General features: G+C 40.8%; 1 protein-coding gene across 26 annotated transcripts in view; it reads left to right on the forward strand.

Moving 5' to 3' along the window:
- ADGRL3 (adhesion G protein-coupled receptor L3) overlaps positions 1-20,667 on the forward strand; it is a 492,302-nt gene that overhangs the window by 88,904 nt on the left and 382,731 nt on the right. For all 26 annotated transcript variants that reach the window (XM_048942764.1, XM_048942787.1, XM_048942790.1 and 23 more), the window contains one exon: positions 4,853-4,918. The gene's annotated coding sequence lies outside the window, so the exon portion shown is untranslated. The remainder of the gene's footprint in view (positions 1-4,852; positions 4,919-20,667) is intronic.

Below are 20,667 nucleotides of genomic sequence, written 5' to 3' on the forward strand. Positions count from 1 at the left end.
GTTCCAGTGGAAATTAATGGGATTTTACCATTTGCTTTGAGGAAAGGAGGACTGGACTCTCTCTTGCTGTCTTTGGCAGGAAGGAGCAAAGAGCTTTCCTGTCTGCTGATTTTAAATATTGCATCTTTTTAAGCCTTTTTGCCAGATAGTCTAATTTGTGTTACTGCAATATACCACGCTAGAAAATTATAGAGGTTAATGTAATGTACAGCACTGTGATACACAACTATAATGGTAGACTCTAATGTTTTTTAAATGATAAACCAAAGGAATTCATAGTACGGGTTGCACCAAATTGCTTGTAATTCTTGCCAAAGATTAGTTTAGCATTGCTTTTAATATTTTATGCACTAAAGTTGTTTGCAAAGACTAAAAGCTTCTCTCACTTTACACACTAGTACTTTGTACTTTCACAGTACAGAGCATAACGAGAGCACTCTCTTTCAGAGTAATTGTATGGCAAGAAGTTCTGATGAATTCCAGTTTTACTGTCTTTGAAAGATTTTTCTAGTGATCAGTGAAAACTGTTTCAGATTTATGGTGTCGTAACTGGCTTGGGTAGTTAGAAATCTTAACCTTTGATAATATCACTGGTTGCATATTAATATTTTTAAGTATCTAAAACACACATGAATGACATAGTAGGTTTTGACTTTAAATGTTACCTTAGAGATTTGACTGCACATAATCCCATTAAAACAGAAGAGTACAAGATAAAATGATCCATTTGCAATTATAATTATGCATATCGAGATTGACCATTCCTTAAGAAATTGCAAGATGGGGAAGGTTGCTTGAGCAATCATATGTTGAAAGCATTGATGGAAGAATAAAGAAGGATCGATTTGTCGGTAATGTGCACAAAAAGTATAGGAAGCATTTATTTGGAAGGTGGAAGGGAGTACATGCTGAGAGATGGGCAAAAGCTGGTGCTCCATCTCCCTTGCATCTTAGGTCAGGATGATCTAAGCTTGTAGCATCCAATGGGACTACATTTTCTACATCTCTGAAGTGTGCCTGTCAAAACCATATGTTGAAAACCACAAAGATCCTCCATCAGATGGTACCCATAGTCATATTAGTAGGTGACAGCTTTGGTTTGTCTCAAAGCAGGCACTTGTCCACTTTTGTCATACTGTAAATTTTTATCTGGTTACATTGTGGGATAGTCATGTTCTAGAGATGTATAGACAATTCCTCTTTTCTTGATTCAGTGTGTAGGTGCATTGTCATCCAAGGGCTGGATACGTCTCTCTTGTTCTAAAAAGCATGATTTCAGATGCAGCATATACCAAGAAAAAGGCATGGGGCAGTCAGTACAGGCTGTTTTTTTTGCAGCTGATCTCTGCTTAGGCCCAAGAGGATATTGCAGGGGGAGAAGAGTCTGGGAGACAGAAGATGTTCTTTTGTATAGACTTAGCATTTTAGCAAAGCAAGGAGCTCTTTTGACCATCTTACATTTGTGAAATCCACTTAGATTTTATTTTTTTCTGTCATGGTTAGTTTTCCAACACAGAGTGTTGGAACGTTATGAATCACTTGGTCTGCTTTTGACGCTTGACAAATAAAATGTATTAGTTGGTTGACTTAGTACTGGAGAGTCAGCATGAACAGGGCTGTGGCTGAACAGTTGAGGGGATGGTTTTGTTCCAGCTCCTCCAGTGGCTCTTTGACCTTGAGCAACTGCTTTTTCTTTCTGCTGTTCCTTGATTGCCTTGTCTTCTCTGAGGATGAGCTCTCCAGGAGGGCGATTTCTTTGCACTGTGTTCTGCAAACAATGGAATCTGAGCCTACCTACTGCCTCTAGGGGCTTCTCTAACACAAATTATAATTGTTAGCTTTAATCACTTTCATCAAAAAAGCCTGGTAATGGAGGATGGCAGTGTGCAGGATTTAGAAGGATCTGTAGGTTGTGTGTTAATTAAGCCACTATAGGTGAAAGTTTCTGATTTTGTTTCATAGGACTGATGCAAGATGTTGGTGGACTGATGTCGTGGTGCTCCACATGGGATTTCCATCTCCCAAAGCACCATGCTGGCTGCTTGCTCTTGCACTTGAAATGAGGCAGAAATGGGGTGCTTGGTATTACTTCCCCAGCCTCCTGTCAGATGTCTAAACCTTGGTGTGGCTTTCTGCAGGTCCCTGTGCCATTAGAGTTAATGGCTGCCTGGGCGTTTGGCTTTGCAGCAATACAGCAGCTCAAGGGTGAGCCATCCCCTCTCGATGGATTCTCTTCCCAGCCGTTGCTGTAGCTGAACAGACAGTGTTTATCGTTGCTCTCCCTAATAGCAGCTTCTGTTTTGGCACGGAGGTTGAGCAGCGCGCTGGCTTGCAGATTAATTGCCCTTCTTTTGGCATCTAGTGAGGCTGAGCACACACCGCCCATGGCCTGTGCGGGCGGATGCGTCACTCGGTGCTGGTGGTTTCAGGGTGAATCAGGTTAGCAAAGTGGTGTGGAGCACAGTGGAAGAAAACTAAAGCGATCTCCTGTTGTGTAGGGGACAGGTGCTGCGAGACGGTGAACTTTAACAGGGAGTCACAAATGAAGCTACACCTCCTTTAATACATTTATTCTGTGTTTTAGGGCATCAGCTAACTAAATTCCTGTAGTTCCTGCTGTGCACCTACTGCTAGTCAGTGCTGTCTCTCTAGCAAGTATTTTGCAAAATCTTTGCTGTGCTGAAATCCATATATTATTTCCTTCTGTGATTAAAATAAGAGCAAGAATTCCCCAAATTACATTTGAAATCTGCATAAAAATAGCATATGGCAGAGGCCAATTCAAGGTTATACATTTGGCATTTGGGGAGGGAAACCAAGAAAGATTTACCAGCCAGTACGCTCACATTATGATAAAATAATGGTAAGCTGGGAGGAGAGCATGTACTGCATCCTTAAAATGGCACAGTAGAGCCATAAACCACTATAAGTTGTGCTATCTCTAGCCCTTTATGCTCCAAGCAGAAGTTAAATCCAGGGTCTCATAAATGAAACAAAGATCTCATCTTAATTTCATTTAAAAAGCTGTTGCAAGGTAATGGGTAACAAACATTAACTTTGTCAGCCTAGGGAAACCACCATTTCTGCTCCATACTGCTGCCATCAATTTGGTTATTTTCCAAAAGCTTCTCAGAGTAAGGTGGAGTTTTTGCTATAAAATACAAGCAGAATAGTCCAAACAAATGGGACTTTTCCTCGAAGTAAAGCATATGAATGCCCTCACGAGGTGTTGCCTGGTCTGCTCTACACTTCTGAAACTGTTGTTGTTTTTTTTTTTACTGTAACTGTGTATATTTGATCAAAATCCAAGGTTGCAAACAGCTAACATCTGGGGAGTTTTTCATTTGTACAATGAGAAATAATAGCCAGTCCTACCCTGAGTTTGTCTGTAAATTTCTTAGATGGCACAAAACCTGTTTATTGCTTACAGAGGCAGTTTTGCTGACAGATGGACCTGGAAAAGGTCTCTTTCTTTCTTCCAGAGCATCCATTCGTGCCTATTATAGAGAAATCATTCAGAAAGTGGCATGTGTGCTGGACTCTCAGGCCTTGTTTTAAGTTTTAATTTACTTGTCTGAATTCCAGGGTTACTGAAAGCAAGTGATTGCTCCTTTAGTACGTAAATAAGATTAATTATGCACTGGGGACTGGTGCCTCAGCAGTACGAGCTCCTTCTCTTTCCTGCTCCCACAGGACTATTTCTCAAAGTATACGTAGTACTGGGGTGAAAAGCAATTCTCTTTGGGGCATTGAAGATTAAAGCAGGACCATTCTGGGTCAGCTGTGTTAAAACCAGAGCCTTTGGGCTGCTTTTTTGGCCTACAGATTTCTTAGGCTATGGGCTGGCCTGGCTGTGGTGTAGGGACGACAGCAAGGGAAGGAGCAGGGGGAGAGCTGTCCCAGTAAGGAAAGTCTCAGGGACCAGCTGCTATTCATGAGTCCTTGGGAACAACTGGACTCAACGCTGGATCCTTTTGTATATGGGCTCTGCAAATGTTGACCTTCTTGCCATTTTAATATGCTTCTTCCAAATTATATAACTTTTCTTGGAAACAAACAGAACAGGAGAAGTCATTGCTGTTTCACTTCCATGGATTTTTTTATGTTTTAATTGCTTAAATGGAACTGGGTGGCATCCCAGGGTCCTATGCCATCCAGCTTGACTCTGGCAAAACCAAAGTTTCATATGTGGTAACCCCAGCTATGAAGGAGCAGTGTTTAATGTGTAAATAGTTGCACTAAACCCAGTGCCTACAGGAGGCTGACCTGGATCCATGCATTTCATGCTTTTATCAATTAATGTTACAGTTAGGGTGAAGCACTACACTTAGAAGAAAATACTGAAAACATAAGGGGATGAAGTTTATCATATAACTGCTGAAAAACAGCGATCCTTACAGTTATTATTTATGTTCTTTTCAAACCAGATATTTCAAGTGCAACAGCCATCTAAACTATCTAAAATATATGATAAATCCTCAAACGTAACAGTAGTTTATCAAGATCACATTGGAGTCTGTTATAGCGAAGAAATACTCGTATATGTGCATCTGTATTTGCTTGCTACCTGTATATCTCTTTTTTTTTTAAGTGGTTGGCAAGGGTAGCCTTTGGTAGTTGCATGCTATTATTGTTTTCATATTCAGAGATATGCTGCATAGAGATTTAAAAAAAAATGTTCACAGGCTTTCAAAAAGCAAATCTGTTGTCCAAAAACATTTGTTCATTGCTTCATCCTCTACTACAGAGGAAGTTTATAAATTTCTGTACAGCAAAAAGTTCATGAGTGCCTAATAAATCCTCAGGGGCAAGTATAAATGTTTTTTTAATTATTTTTTCTCTTTGTTTCCAGAAATGCTGAATTCAGTACTCTGCAAAAATAGCGTATGGATTTTCAGCACCTGAAGAACAAGGAAAGGTAATTACTTCATCTTATGCTCTACTACTATTTGTTAGCCATGCTAAAATATTAAACCACTCAATCATGTCACTGCAGTACTGTCTCTGTATGTGGATTGTGTATATTTTCAGTTACACACTCACAGTTTCCTGAGAATATTCTTTTATAGGAAGGGAACAGGGAAACAAAAGCAGGAAAACATAAACTACTGAAGTAAAATGATACAGAATGGTACGCTGTGAAATTTTTCAGCATGTGTGCATGTTAAGCAATTCTAAGAGGGGAGGAGAATGAAGGTTTAGGTGTGCTAATGGAAAATGCTTAGGAACTCTCAGCATTTGCAACCTTGCCTCAGACAGCCTTATAGCACAGCAGGCAAGCATGGCAGGAGGCACAGCATTCATCACTGCAGCAGTGTGATGTTCTGGTGACCAAGTCACCTGTGGGGTGATGTATCCTATACTGGAGGTTGTAGACCTGCTGCCACCTGTGAGCCCACCTCCTGCAGCCAGGGGCCCTGATCCTCTTGGGTCATGACATTTTGCTTGAGCACTGAAGCTCAACAGGGCTGTTGCTCTGTTGCCAGTGTTAAACAAAATGCTATTCATCAAACTTTCATGAGCCACTTTACCAGGGGCTGCATCTTGAAAGACGAGGCTCTGGAAAGCAGCGACGAAAGCAATGCTGCTTTGTGTTGCTACCATCTCATGTATTTTGTTTCATCTTTTTTCCAAGGCTGAGAAACAAGCGTGTCTGCCAGGACCTTGTGTGCTTTTGCACTTTGCTCCTTTCCGGAGACAAATGACATACAAGTTGAACAAGGAGGGCATGGCCGTGTTGTAGAATTGTAGTCATGTTACAGCTGGTACATCCTTCCAGCTGTACAGCTGTAGTAATTTCAGTGTGAGATGTGTACGCATAGATGCCACAGCATGGAGAACAAAGGAAGTATGTAGCATGAAGATCTAAAATTCTGAGTATTAAAAAGCTAGCATGCGGAGATGCAATGACACAAAGGTGAAGTGACATGGAGAGCACAAGCAAGGAATGTTGGGGGATCAGGAAAGTTTATGTATGAACTGCTACCATGTTCTTAGAAGACACAACATCGTTTTGGGTTGAAAAATGCATGTGAGTGACATCTTGTGTTCACTTTGCAATACTTTGCTGCCAGTAATTAGAGTGATCATTTTAGAGGCAGCAGTAAACAAAGAGGGAAAACAAATCAGAGAAGTTGATAGATACCATCTTCTTCATGTATCAGGCTTTGGAAGCCTGTCTTCCTTCCCAACAAATGGAAATGCTGTCAGTTCTCAGGAAGTGTGTAGGAACACAATTAAAGGGCCTAGAATCATAGAATTATTAAGGTTGGAAAAAATCACTAAGATCATCTACTCCAACCATCAGCCCATCACCACCATGCCCAGTAAAACACATCAATAAGTGCCATATGTACCCTTTTCTTAAAAGGCTTGAGGGTAAATGTTGTGAACTAATACCCACTTCTTGCTCTCATTCTTGCCTATCTTCTGTGGTGGACTCTGTGTGCATCAGTTTAGTTTAATACAAAATTATAACAGGAGAGAAAAAACAGGAGACTGAAGGAGAAGCTCTAGGATTAAATAAACCTTTGATTAAAATACACTAAGATTTTATAAACCATGCTCCCCTGGTGTATTGTCATCATAGTGTTTTGAATTCCCTTCTACATGATGATAAATGCGACTCTTTTTGTTGGATACTTCCACTGGGATTTCCAGTCTCATGTAATGCTCTGTAATATGTTGTGTTACCATTGCCAGCTTGCTTGTCTGTCCTGGGACTGTTATGTGTGGGCATTTAATGTGTGTGGAAACTGTAGGATAAATGTAATGGGGGCTCAAACAATTCATTGCTCTAACCATAACATTATTTTATCCATGTCAAAAACAAATTCAAAAATGCAATTTCTTTAAAATCATTAATTTCAAAAAGGAAGTAATAAGATTTTTATTTTTTTTTACGTTTTGCTGCCTAGGTATCCTGCAGATTACAGCAAAATGCTGTGTGTTGGCAAAGAGAAGGACTGTGCAGCACTGTGCAGTTCACTGTTACTTTGATTGCTTGGTTTTCTTCCACAAAAAAAGTGTAAGATTAGACTCCAAGTTATTTGAGCAATTTTAAATCTCAGCAAATCCAATCCTCAGTGTTTATTTTTGCTTTTGGTACAATTTTAAGGAGAATTCTGAGAAATCTGTATTTCTCAAGCAAGAAAGAAACTAAATATACTCCCAGATTCATCATGGCTAAGTGCTTTCCAAGGACTTGGAATGAAACTCCCTGTACTTCAATTCCGCGTGGCTCAAACACGGGAATTATTCCCAGAGGGTTTCTTAAGAGCTATAGACATTGTTTTAACGTCTAAACATAAGCAATATCGTAAGTAGGTAAGGCTATGTACGTTGCAAAGTAATGGCCGCTTACATTGTTATGTTTGATCAAGGTGTTATTTTTATCAACCACTCGTGTTCTCTGTGGTCAGGTGGCCACACACAGTTTCTTTCAGCCTGCGAAAGGGATCCCACAGAGCCATTTAGCTCTGTCATCTGAATGAGCAGGCAGCTGTGAGCTCCGTGATTCTTCCAGACATGGTTCAGCAGTGTCCTTCCATCTGGTGCAGTGTGTTGCAGTGGCCAGGCAGATACTTGTCAGATGCTTGTGCTGTTTTCATTATATTGAATAGATACCAGCTTCTCTGTGTGCGCTATACTTTGGAAAAGGTGTTGCCCCATAGTCTGGGAGAGGTGACATCTATGTGGGTATCCATCCTTGTGGAATAGGAGTTGGGGATTTTTTGCTGGCAAGGATGGATTTTGCACCGTGTGAGGGTCTGCCATCATCTTGTCTCAGCTGTTAGAGTCAGCCTGAACTTTTAGAAATTGAGAGTTTATTTTCATTCTCTGCATACCCAGGCCAAAGTAAGAGATCCCAAGGCTCAAGGGCATCCGTAGCACTCTTTTCTTTTGTACTCGGTGCCTTTTTCTCTTTTTTAAATGGCTGGCCATGACATTAAGATTTCTAATTAATTTAGAAACCACAGGCAGTTGAAGAGAGTGAGCAATGTAATAACTGGGCCATGGGGCAGAGTAAAAGCACATCAATTATTCAGGCAGTCACTGCTGCTTATTCCCTTCCCGGAGCTGTGCTGGCTGTCAGTGTGTGTCAGCTATGCCGCTAATGCCCTTCAGAATTTACATGCATAAACAGTGGCCTTTTAAAATCTGTGTGAGGATAACTTCAGCCTTTCGAATGATGGCTGCCAGCACAGCAAGGAAAGTGTGCTCTCTCTGGCAAGTGCTCAGGGCCCCGTCCGGTATTTTGGGTGCCTTGTTAAGAATGGGGATCTTGGCAGTGCATCTGCCGGAAGCCTTTGGGGCAGAGTTGTTCCTCAGAAAGGTGAGGGGCAGTCTGAGCCATGGGAAGAAAGAAACAGTCTTGGTTTAAAATGCAGATCATGGCTGAGAGCCCTCTCTCTGAGCCAGAGAAGAGCAACATCTCTAACATATCTTTCTTTCCTGCTATTTCTGTGAAATCCCCATGCAAAGATGTCCCAGGTGGCTCTTGGGCTGGATGGACCCAGTGTACTTGCACTGTGTGTACAAATCTCAGAAAGCAAAGAAGCCTCCTAGCCGAAGGTGGTCCTTCCTCCACCTCCTCTTCCTCACTGTCATGGCTATTTCACATTCAGAGCTTTAACTTAGTGGCTTGAAAATAAGGACTAGGGGCTCCATTGGATATTCTGCCGTGGGCTGCAGGCAGAGCAAGCACAAAGCCTTGTTTTGCTGGCTGGCCTGTCTGTGCCTGCTGCTCGAGGCATCCACCTTGCTTTCTAGAAAGTGAACTGATTTGTGAAGGCGACGATAGAAAATGAGCCTTGCTAATTATGTGTTGTGATGGTGAAATGACCGGCTTCAGTTTGGAAAGCGCTGGCTGTAATTAACAGTGAAAGGCTTTATTCTCTGATCTGTGCAGCCATTTATGAATCACTTCTCCCCACGGAAACTTTTAAATCTGTCTCACTGGGGAGCCTGAGGAGGAACAGGTAAAATGGATTTGCTTTAATAGCTGTGGTTGTAACTTAAACACTTGAAATGATATTAAGCATCTTTCTCCATTAGCATTTCATGTTGATCCTGATGATATACCAGCCGAGGCTAAGACAGGATCAGCATTCATTAAATGGAAGAAACTAAACTCCGCAGACGAACACTCTGGCTAAATGGGGCCTTCAGTGCACTGAGAACAAGAATGCAATTAGCTGAAATGTTTGTTTACAAAATCTAATTCCTGGGGAGTATCTACTCAGATTGTTGCTTCCATTTCTTGGGTTGTGCTTGTTGCCAGGGCTTGCAGTCTTTGTACAGCTCGGCTGCAGCACATACATAATGGATTGGCTAAATGTGGACAAAGCTGAAGAGCATCAGCTCTGTGAGCAGGTGCTTCAGTGATGTACCTCTCCCAGACACCTATAAGAGCCCTCGGGCCTGGGAAGCCCCTTCACAAGAGGCTTTGGCTTCATTCCTCGCTTCTATTTCTGTGGTGATGGACATCCTAGCATACCAATTGCCAATCTCTTGTACAACTTGTTATGGAGCTGCTGGTGTGCCAGAATTTATTTATACATTCCCCCAGTGTATTTTGCAGTTACTTGTTGCAGTCAGTAGTCTAATAGCTATGAGATGTTCTAGTTATTAAATGGTAGACTGAAAAAAAGCTGGAAATTGTGTAGCACTGAGTATTGTTGTCAGTCTGCCCCCATCCCCCATGTGAACCCTAAACCAGGGAAATAACAGATAAACTCCAGCTGAGTCAGGATGTGTCTTTCTGAAGGTACTGGCATGAAGAGCTTTGCCACCTTCTCTCTTGTTGGCTGAGAATCTTGGGCAGCCTTGGAATGTAATTTAGCTCATCTGCTATAGTGAGTCAAAAACGCAACTTCTCCTCTGGTTACAGAAGGAATAAGAGAGTTGCTTTTATTATTATTAATGATTATGATGATTATTTATTTTTACACTAAATTCAGGCTGATAACATAGTTAAAAGGTTTTGGTGAAGGAAGAGACATGAGAAAACTATTATAAGGAAATGTAAACATGGTTTGTGGGAGCCAGATGAGAAAACTGATCCTGACAAGAATAAAATGGCTCACGCCACTTTTAATATTGGTTATGCATGAAGGGAAGGGAGAGCGAGTGCTCAGGCTCTTCATTCTGTGCCTGTGCCTAGGTGATGAACTACCACTGGTGGGTTTGATTTGTTGCTGCACAGGGTTTGTGGCGTGTAAAGGATCAGATGTTCCGAGCATGTGTTGATACCAACAAAATAGCACGTATTAATTTTAAAGGATGTAATAAAGCATTACTTTGCACGCTAGGATGAAATGCTGCAATATTTATTAGCTCATTTACTTCATGCTATGGCGCTCTACTTTCTTTGCAGTTATTTCTTGTGGCTTCCTTTCTGATAAATAGGGTGTCTGGACTTGTTCATCAGGTGACATTGGGCATGTAAGCATTTCCTGGACACATTTGCCTCATGTGTCTGGTGGCAAACATTAAACAGTTACCAGAATAATACAATTTCCTTCCCATTTGCTGAATACAGGATATTAATGGAATAGTCGGTGTAATCTGTTCGGCGATGGCTTATAGGCATGTTAAATGATGGGGAACAGACTAATGAAGACCATCCTATTGATGGATAAGGGTGACAATGTACCAACCCCAGAGTAATTGAAATAAAACAAAGCTGCTTTTGCCTAATCTGCAGAGCAGCAGGCGACACACGGGTGTTTAGCGGCGTGTCTGGAAGGTGATCATGGTGTGTGGGTCTTGGGAGGACACCAAGCCCTAAAAATCCTTTGCTGTTAAACCAAAGAGGACCATCTCTGTGTAGTTAACGTGGATCCCACTGGTCCTGTTGCAGTAATGTCTCCTTCTCTCCCAAGAGCAGAGTAGGGAAGCCAGGCTGGAGCAAGGCAGGGACATTTTGCAAGATGGTTTCCCTAACTGCCTGCAGCAGTCAGTCAGAACTGTACGGAGGAATTTGCTGCACTGGCACCAGGTTTTCAACTTCTGCTGGTAATGCTAACCCAAGGAGGCACAGCCAGACCTTCTCTGCTTGGACGAGTGCTTCTTGCTAGAGGCTGCTTGGGTGTCCCCTGGGATCTAATGCTAATGCAGCATTAAAACACTGCTTTTTCAGAGTAAATACTGGAGCCGACAAATGCTGTCTTTAATTTGTGAGAACTGTTCCCAGTATTATGCACTTACATATGCCTGGGAGTCTATTCTCAAGACTCTGCATGGGTCTGTCTCCTATGAAAGCTAACTGTCCTGTTAGGAGAAGATCCTGCTACTTTAATAAGATACATATTTTTGTGTCATAGGTGGGTTTTTGCTGAGGTAATAGAAGAAATCCTAAACGGTGGCAAATGAAGTTTGAAGTATATTGTGCTTTCCTGTCCTTTCATCTCCCCTCTCTCGTGCCCTTCTTCCTTCCCACTCCTTCCTCTCCTGGCACTAGGAAGGGAGGTGTCTTCCCACCCCTTCTGGCATTCCACATTGCATATAATCTTCATCTCTTCTGCACTTCCACAGGCAGTTGCACTGCTATTAAAATCTAGGCCTTGAGGTTTTCTTACTAGTGTGATTTGAATTAAGCCTAATTTAGACCAAAGTTTTAAGAGCTGTCTCCCCCCTCCTTCCCATGCGAAATAAATTGGAGAGTTTAAATGCACTGTGTCTGGCTTGGAGGCATTTCCCTGTGGTTTATTACTTCGCTTTTATTTATAGGCCGTGTTTGCTCTCACACAAACTGATTAATTTGAACTTGATGATTTGTTTCACAGAAGTAGTTTGCACAGGGATGAAGGCCAAATTAAGGCTTTTTATGGGGTGGAAACTTCAGTTCCTATAGACTTCTTCAGATCATGGTTCTGCATCCTGCGAAGTTTGTAGAAACTCAGATAAAGTGGCCCTTGGCACATGTGCGAGGAAACCTGTTTAAGTAGCTGTTGGAAGATAAGTTAAATCACTGATGGCTTTTGAAAATTTCAGAATGTCCTGCTGAAGCAAAATGGAGCATTTTTAAAGGGATCTGATTATTATTCTTAATTTCCAAAAATAAGAACAAAATGGTAAGAATCAATCCAATTATATTAGAATATGAAGGTATGCAAAGTACAGAAGCATTAGATATGTATTTCTTCACTAGAAATACACCCCCAAGGAATCATTCTATTTATAAGATGAACTTAGTATTATGATAATGCAAAAGAAGTCTATAATTTATAATTCCAAGTGGAGATGAAGAAATTTAATGTGTCACCTTCTCTATTCATTACCCCAGCAGTCAAGACTAACAGACTGTTCCTTCACCTTTGCTGTCAATCATTTAGATAGACCAATTATGGATTCTGTTAAAAATATATATATTCAAAGGGAAAATGCAGCTGGAAAAGGTTCAACATACTAAAAACAACAACAACAACAAAAATTAGGTCTGCAAAGGGCATATTTAGTGCCACACTTGGAGATTCATGGCCCATACTTTCCAACTATTACTCTGGCGATCATGAAGACCTGACTTGACTCTTGAGTGTTTTTGTGTTAGAAGAGAGCTGGTGACAACTGACAGTTGCTTGCTCTACCATTTAGAACCAGTCATTGACTGATGGTTTGGAAATATGAATTGGGAGGAGGTAAAAGATTAGGTCTTAAGTTGGTATTTGAACCATGGCTTTGTGAAACTTTTCACAGATACTGAAGCATAAGCATTCTGTCTGAGTTGAGATGGGTGTTAATTTTAATCAACAGTTTTGAGTTTTGAGCCTTTGGGTCTCTGGTGCAGCCCTTCTTTAGCACTGAATTTAAAGGGTACTGTTTCTTTTTAAGATGTAGGATATAATTGTGTTGACCTCTGTTTCTCCACTACTAAATATTCAACATGCTCCAAAAATCCGCAGAACTGGAAGTGGAAAATCAAATTCCTTATTGAGATGCATAAATAGTCATGGATTTAGTAATCTTGTTTTAAAGCAGCTGCATTCCTTTGGGGTAAGTTTATTATGACAAAATATACATGGCCAAACTTAAATATATTTAACCTAATATGATCAGACTGATTTGGAGCAGAGGTAGGTCAACACTAAGTGCTTTTGAAAATCTCATCCAGGCTCTCTAGAGATTGAGGCTACAAGTGCAGAACATCAGCCTAAGTCATGCTGAAGAGGCAGAAGGGATGTTTCGTAGTGGAGAGAGGCTTTGGTAGGAAAGCAAGGGCTCAAAACAGACCAGAGGGGTAGGAAAGAGCTACAGTCAAATAGGAAAATATCCAGCTTTGCCTCAGGCATGAGTTGCTGGGGCTTCAAAGTTAAGCCATTTGTTTGCATCTATAATTTGGTGCTACCTGTGGTGTGTGTATGGGCGGAATTCCTAGTTTCGGGTGAGTAAGGCATTGCCTTTGCCTGTGATGTGTGCAGCTGTACAGGGAAGGGAATACAGATCAGAGGCTTTGGGCTGCCAGCTGCAGGTTTACCTCTTTGGTTTTGTCTTCTGGCAGAAGGAAGGTTGTTGCAAATTCCATGTCCTTGGGATTTGTAACACACAGTGAAATATCGTGTGGTAACTCCTTTCCAGTGCAGTTTTTTTTTTTCATATTATTTCTTAAAGCACATTACTATCTTAGCTATATGCCTGAGTAGAGTTTTCCCATTGAACATGGAGAAAAACTTGAGGGATGTTCTATTGTCTCTGAGTAGCACACATAGCTGGATTAGCCAAGGATTTGGGAACATGAAGTCTAGTGAAAGCTGTGGAAAGAGGGTCAGCGTTCTTTGTATGTGTGGCTTCTTTCTGAAATAAATGCGACTGTGATACTTTGAAGTGTCCTCCAGGATCTGAATTTGCCTCCTGAATTACGTGGATGTGATACAAGGTGTGTGTGTGTGCGGGCTGCTGGTGCCTTCTCCCTGCTCAGCAGCAGTTGTGGGATTTCAGACCCCCCAGAGGAAGGCAGCCTTGCCGAGCTCCATAATATTTAGAGAGTTGCTTTGTCTCTCCTTTTAACTGTTGTGTTTTATTCAAGTGACAGTCTGATTTGCTGATGAAACTTTCTCTCAGGTATAAGCAATAACTTCAGCCCTTAAAATGCAACAGTGCGAGGCTTTTTGAAACAGCACATAGCTGCTTTCTGCACAAAATTGTGTGAGTTGAACCTCCTGGCTTCATTGCTGTGTCAATGATTGTATCGAGGAGCACACACATCTCAGTAAGTGGATCTACGCCTATGGAATTTTTTCCATTTGCATGTTTGTAGTACTATGTGGAGCCTGACAGCATGTATGTGTCTGGGGGCTGGGCCTGGTGCCAATGTGTCCCATCCCTGCACAAGCCCAGCCATATACAAGTAAAGGCTGGGAAGGAAGCAGCACATGGACTAAACAGTTGGGGTGGGCCAACGTAAGAGCAAGATGGTTCTGCTGAGTGTAATGTATAGAAGTCACAGAATGCCAGCTGGCTAATCATTTTTGAATGATTTGTAGGTATCAAAGCAGAAGTGAGTTTTAAGGAGATATGAAGGAGAGCGTTGTTGTGACTCTGCAGATTTGTAGTTTTTACCTGCAGAAAGAATGATTCTGAAGTGTGAAGGTTACTGCTACCATGCTGTTCTTCTACTTATTTTTGTATTTTTATTACATATATTTTTATATGTATTTTTTCTTTCTTTTTGTCCTGTTCTTTTTTCTTCACAGAACCTTTCTAATGAGGCTGGATGATGGTGAGCCTCAATGTTGTGCGTCAAATGCCAGTTTTTAAACCAGCTGAGAATCTGGCCTGATGTTTAGCACTCACTTGGTACTTTCATCTTCAAAGTACTGTGCAAACATTAATTAATTCTGCTGGGGTGCTTGCAAGAAAGTGATGTTGGAATAGCTATGCAGGCTGTGAAGCAGGGAGAGATGAGACAGACAGTATTTTTGGGCTTCAGGTGTGTGTGTGTATATGTATGTATGTATATACACTTGCATAATTCTACTAAGGGCTCCACAGCAAGTGGTTTAATGGCAGCAAAGCTTCTAGATACTGTTTTTAGTACCACGTGGGTGCTTAATACTCCAAAAGGAAGATTGATATCCCTGCATCTGCAGCCCTACCCTGGGGTTTCTCTGGGAATCAGGTAGGTTCAGGCTGCAGACAGGCACCTCAGGGGCCAGATGAGTGCAGTGCAGATGCTAGGTGCTGAGACAAAGGCTGTGTAGAAGCCAGGGGTGCTGTTGCATGCTTTTCACAGGGAAAAAATCTCATGAATATATTAATTGCTTGCAGTACACACAGATTTGGGATTTTCACAGATGCTATGCTTTTTGCATATGCAAAAATAATTTTGCCTGTGCAGACACTGGCTTTGAGAAGAGTGAAGAAAAAGCAGGGTCAGTTGGCAATGTTACTGCATAAAGTTGCTTCTTTTAGGCCGTGGCTGGCAGAAAGGACCGTGCTGAAACCTGTAATTTGCTGTTTATCATAGCTGTGTAAACAGCCTTTTGTATTGGGCATGCAAACCTGACAGGAGAAGATGAGGATGCCTTAGCATCCTTGGCCACCAGTTCTGCACAGGTAGAGCAGTAACAGCCCACACCACATGTAGCATGGGTCAATTCATACTGTCCATATAGTGCCCAGAGCACTATTCAGTGTTTTTATTGGGGCGTAACACTGAAATCTACTCAAGCAGTCATTATATCCTTAAAAGGGACTTTTTAATAATGACAGGTACTGATGCCAGGTAGCTAACAGTGAACCGCAGAAAGACTATGTCATTTGACTTATGCTTTGTCACTCAGGTCCAGGTCAAAATGGATGTTTTGTTCATAATTTTTTTTTCGTTTTTTTTTTTTTTCTTTTCAAGTCTTTCAAGGGCCATGGGAGAGCTGATAGGGTTTGCTTGAGGGAGGACTGAGCTGCTGTTTCAGAGACAGCCTGAGGGTAGGGGTGAGGAGGGGGAGGTGGGCAGTGCATCAGCAAGCTGCACTTGGAGCTCTCTGAGTCTTGGCCATACCCCAGCTCTTGACATGAGGAAATTTGTTGGCAAACATGGGGAGCAAAAAGGGCAAGAAGCTGCGGGAGACCCGTATAGACTCATGCAGGCAGATCTGTTGCCCAGCTGGGATGTGTTGATTCATGACCAGCAGCAAGCGTGTTTCTACCCTTTCCTGAGAGCTGCTTATTTTTTTGGAGAAGGTCTTTTTGAGTGATTTTTCCTTGCTGAGTTGTGTGGTTAACTCACAGCCTTTGGGAGTAAGGGATCATGATACGGTTGTGATGCAAAGATAGCCCTTTGCACACAGATTTCCAGCTGCCAGGAATTGTTTGAAAGAGATGCTATCCTGAAAAGCAATTGTAAGCCCTCGCAACGAAACTGCCAAGGGTTGGCCTTTAGATTATTCAACCACAAAGGGAAAAAGAGATGTGCATGAATTTTGTTGGAATTGCCTCCATGTTTCCTTCCTTCCCAGCCTGCAATCAGTTGTTATTAAAGTGGTAAGTGTGCAAGCTCTGATGGGGACCAAAAAGGAAGTCAGAGGGAAGTGTGATGTTAGAAAGTAGCATAGCTGTAAAGAAATCTTGATTTTTGGATGTCTGCTGCAGATTGAATGCAAATATGTGCTCTGGTCTAAAAGCTGGAGGCTAGACCCGTCTTAATATTGAGTGAAAACAGGTCTTTGAACAAAAGGCAGATTCAGGTTGACATAATGGGAACTGGGTTTTGACTTGACTTCGCTGACCTTGCTCGGATGGTGAGGGCTGGGGAAGCTTTAAACTTCTTGAACAGCTAATTTAATAATGCGATGGCAATGCTTAGAAGCTGTGCAAGTGGGTTTAGAAAAATACACATTTCTTTCAGGTTTGGGGAAATAGGTAGATAAAAAATTCCGGACTACATGCAGATGTGCTTTCAGTGTGATATGTAGTTGCCTACTGATAGTTTTCTGAATTTATGTATCAAGTCGTTTATTTCAGAAGCAGAGGAAAGTGAGAGCATGACTGAGGCAGTAACATTGCCAGCTTGCATTGTCTATTCATTTAAGATGAGAAAATTATATGTAGAGCAGTGGTAGCATAGTCGTGTTGCACAGTTTTGACTTCCTATACTTTCTGTGGGTTCAGTAGATTAATGCACTCAGAAATATTTTCTTCTGAACCTCGAGATACTATCATGACTAGGTTTGCATGAAAGGCCAGACTGGATCTCTTAAGACTTGCAAGATATGTTTATATGAAATTTTAGCGTTCCATCTTATTTTGTTATCTTGAGAGTGAAAAAATAAGCTTAATGAACCTAGATCAGACAGATTTGTGATGAAGTCCCAGAGAAGAGAGAGGATTTGCAAGTAGCTGCGTGATTTTAATTTTATGGGCCCCTGTTGTTCAACATTTTCTTCAGAGTAACTAAGAGTTGCATTAAATATTAAACAAACGGTGTGATGATTCATAAAGAGGGTCATGAGCTCCATATGTGAGTGAGAAATTTAATCTCCAGCTGGTTTCGCTATAATCCATGTCATATGTCCAGGATCAGAGAACTCCAGTGTCTTCGAATAATTAGCTAGTGATCAAAACAGAAGAAATTCCATTGAAACAATTTTCTCCTAGAAAAGACTGTCTCTTCAGAACAAAATTGGTTGTTAAAGCTCATCAGCTTTAATGGCAGTTTCTTCTAAGTGGAAATAAGACAAAAATAATTTTTAAAATGTTCGAATATCGTCTTCTTGATACTTGCAGAATTGATAATAATTTTAGTATGGAATGACTTTCTTCAGAGTTTTGACTTACTTTGTTTTAATGGGAAAAGAGAAATATGAGGCTTTTTCTTTTCATCTAATGCAACTTATTTTAATTAGCTTAAAATGACTTTCTTTTTTAGAATGTTGTTTCACCAAAAGGGAAAACTTGATTAGCTTTTTCTGATATCTCTATATTTTTAATTTTGGTTTAGGGAAAAAAAAAAAAAAGAGAATCTGAGGATGTTTTCTTTGGATTAGAAAATTAGTCTTTCTGCTCTGCCTCTTGGAGTCCAGTAAAAATACCTGTTAGCTATTGGTTCACCTCAGAGGCAAACATGCTGAGGTTTCTCCCAGGCCTTGCAGAGATCCCATCCTCTTTGCATGCCACTCACAAGGCTATGTTGAGAGGGTACCACATGAAATAAAAAGTTACTTATCCTTTATCGCAGCCTCTCACAAAACAAAAGGGTTGGGTTTTGCTGATGGCTTATTTGGCAGTCAAATGTGGAGCTGGTAAAAGATGGAAATTCTGCACATGGTCACTGAAAGATCATTGCAGTGAGTAAGAAATTTGCATGAGGTGTCCTTGAATAATCACAGCCTTGGAGTTTACATCTTGGCTTAGTTGCATCTTGAACTATGTAAGGTTTTTTTGAGGGGCACGTGGAAGCTCTGTGTTCAGTCTGCACCTGAGAAGTACCATGGAGATGGAGGAGGTACAGGTTCTGAAGCAGCAAGGTATGTTAGGTTGTACTGAGCTGTCTTTCAGGAGAGATGCTGCATTCAGCAGCATTGGTCAGACTGTGAAGCAGATCATTACACATGCTTAAATGTAAGAAATGTGCATATGGATGCCTGCAGAATTTGTGTCTTAACACTATATACCTCTGACAGTACAGTTGTCTTGTCTCTTACGGATGAGGGCTGTTTCTTGATGTCTGGCTTTGTACGGAATTATGCTTCCTGTGCTGGGATGGGAGTGGTATACAGGAGCTCTTGGAATGGGAACCGTGCTCACTAATGCAGCCTAACAGTTGTGGCAGGACTGTCAGTGTGAGATCAGCTCAGCTGGCTTTGTCTGGCTATAAAAAGCTCCACTGGTGGAGATGTTAGTATCTCTCTGATGTCCTGTGCCAGGACACTAAATGCTGAAAGAAATGCATAGACCTGAATTAGTTGTGGGGGTTAAAAAATATAAAAAATAAAAAATCTAATGAATATATATGTGCGTGTGTATGTATATGTATATGTATATATATAAATCTACTTAACTGATGTTAAAAACACACAATTAGGGAAGTATGCAAATTGTAACACAAGCAGAAGTTTGATATGTAATTGTAAATTAGACAGACAGCTGCAGGATATCGGTAGACATATGGCAGGAATGTAAATAGTTTGCTTGCACTTTAGTGATGTCCTAGAAAGCTATGTGTAAACTTTCTGAAGTGAAGAGGGAAAAGATGATTTACTGGAACAGAGATTTTTCAAGAGAAATAATCACTAATAATCTGTGTCCCTCTGGAAGGAGAAAGTTTTATTTTTGCACTTGATTAGAATGCAGCCTCTAATCAGCCAGTATTTTCTTATTTGGCTGCTGTGTAGCGAGCAATCTTGGGAAGGCGCTGATTACATTTTATTGCTGGAGCGGTTGCAGAGCAGAGCTAGCTCCTCCATAGGACCTGCCTGCTGGTTTCAGCATAACCCCGTGGCAGATGCTCTGTGTCTACCAAGATTTAGGAAAGACGACAAAGAGAAGGATAAACACTTGAGTAATTCAAGAGTGAGTGTCAGTTCCAGAACGTAAATTCATGTGTCAGTGGCCCAGACTCTTCATTCTAAGCTTTGGGAAATCTCTCACCAAACCAAAGGCAAGACTCGCTTGCATACCAGCTGTAGAGTAAGTGCTATGTATAGGGGCATTTAGAATATCATATTGGGATGCAGTACTCCAATGTGTTAATTCTGGATTATTTTGCAAGCCTGTCTAAATAATTAATGTTCTCTTGGTAATAGTTGACCATCATACATTTTGGTTTGCATAAGGGGATGCTATCAAGGCCATATGAATTCAGTCTCATAAGGGCTAATGTTGGTTCTCATATTATCAAGGTAAAGCCAGTGCTTAAGATATGGCTAGAGTAAACCTCAAATATTGTGCTTGATTGCTGGGTAGGTGTCTAGTAAATAGATCCTGTAAAAATTTCAGTGGGCTAAATACTGACCCAGATGAGGTAGCTATTTCTGTTTATTTCACTGGGATCATGAGTCTGCTTAGGAGATTGATTTCAGTCCCATAACCTGTTACAGGTAATTCTAGGCAAAAGACCAGACTTGCTTGGTGGCTTGATGGGGAAAAAAAAAATATATATATATATATATTTTTATATATATATATATATATATATATATATATATATATATATATATAATTTTTTAATAAGCATTTCTTCTTATAGCGGTGAACTTTCTGATAATTTCTTAAGGTTTCAAGAAATCTTTTTATGGGGTGGAATCACTGAAAGAGCAAGAAAAATCAAAGAAATTCAGACATCAGTAATGTTTCAAATGTACATTTCACAGGGGAGTTTTCCTTAACTATCCTTCAAAGATGACATGATGGAAAATTTGGTTATTAATCAACGAAACTATCTCTCTGTTGGGCTGAAGAACATTTTTTAAAAATGAAGATTAGCATTTGGTTCAGTCTACAAAGAATTTCTAGGGTTTTAAAACTTCGGTTAACTGTAAATTACTTAGAGTATGTGGAGGATTAATACAAAAACAATTTGAGCACTGTTCTCTAAGAGGTAAGTGTAGCTTGTGTAGTCATAGAGTTATGCCATTGGTATATCCTTAATAGTTGCAAACATATAGCACAAGTCATTCCATGGGATCAGCTGCCATACAGATACACTAATAGGATATTTTATTATAGCAGAGC

The sequence above is a fragment of the Lagopus muta genome, chromosome 4 (assembly GCF_023343835.1).
Source record: "Lagopus muta isolate bLagMut1 chromosome 4, bLagMut1 primary, whole genome shotgun sequence".
NCBI classification, from domain to species: domain Eukaryota; kingdom Metazoa; phylum Chordata; class Aves; order Galliformes; family Phasianidae; genus Lagopus; species Lagopus muta.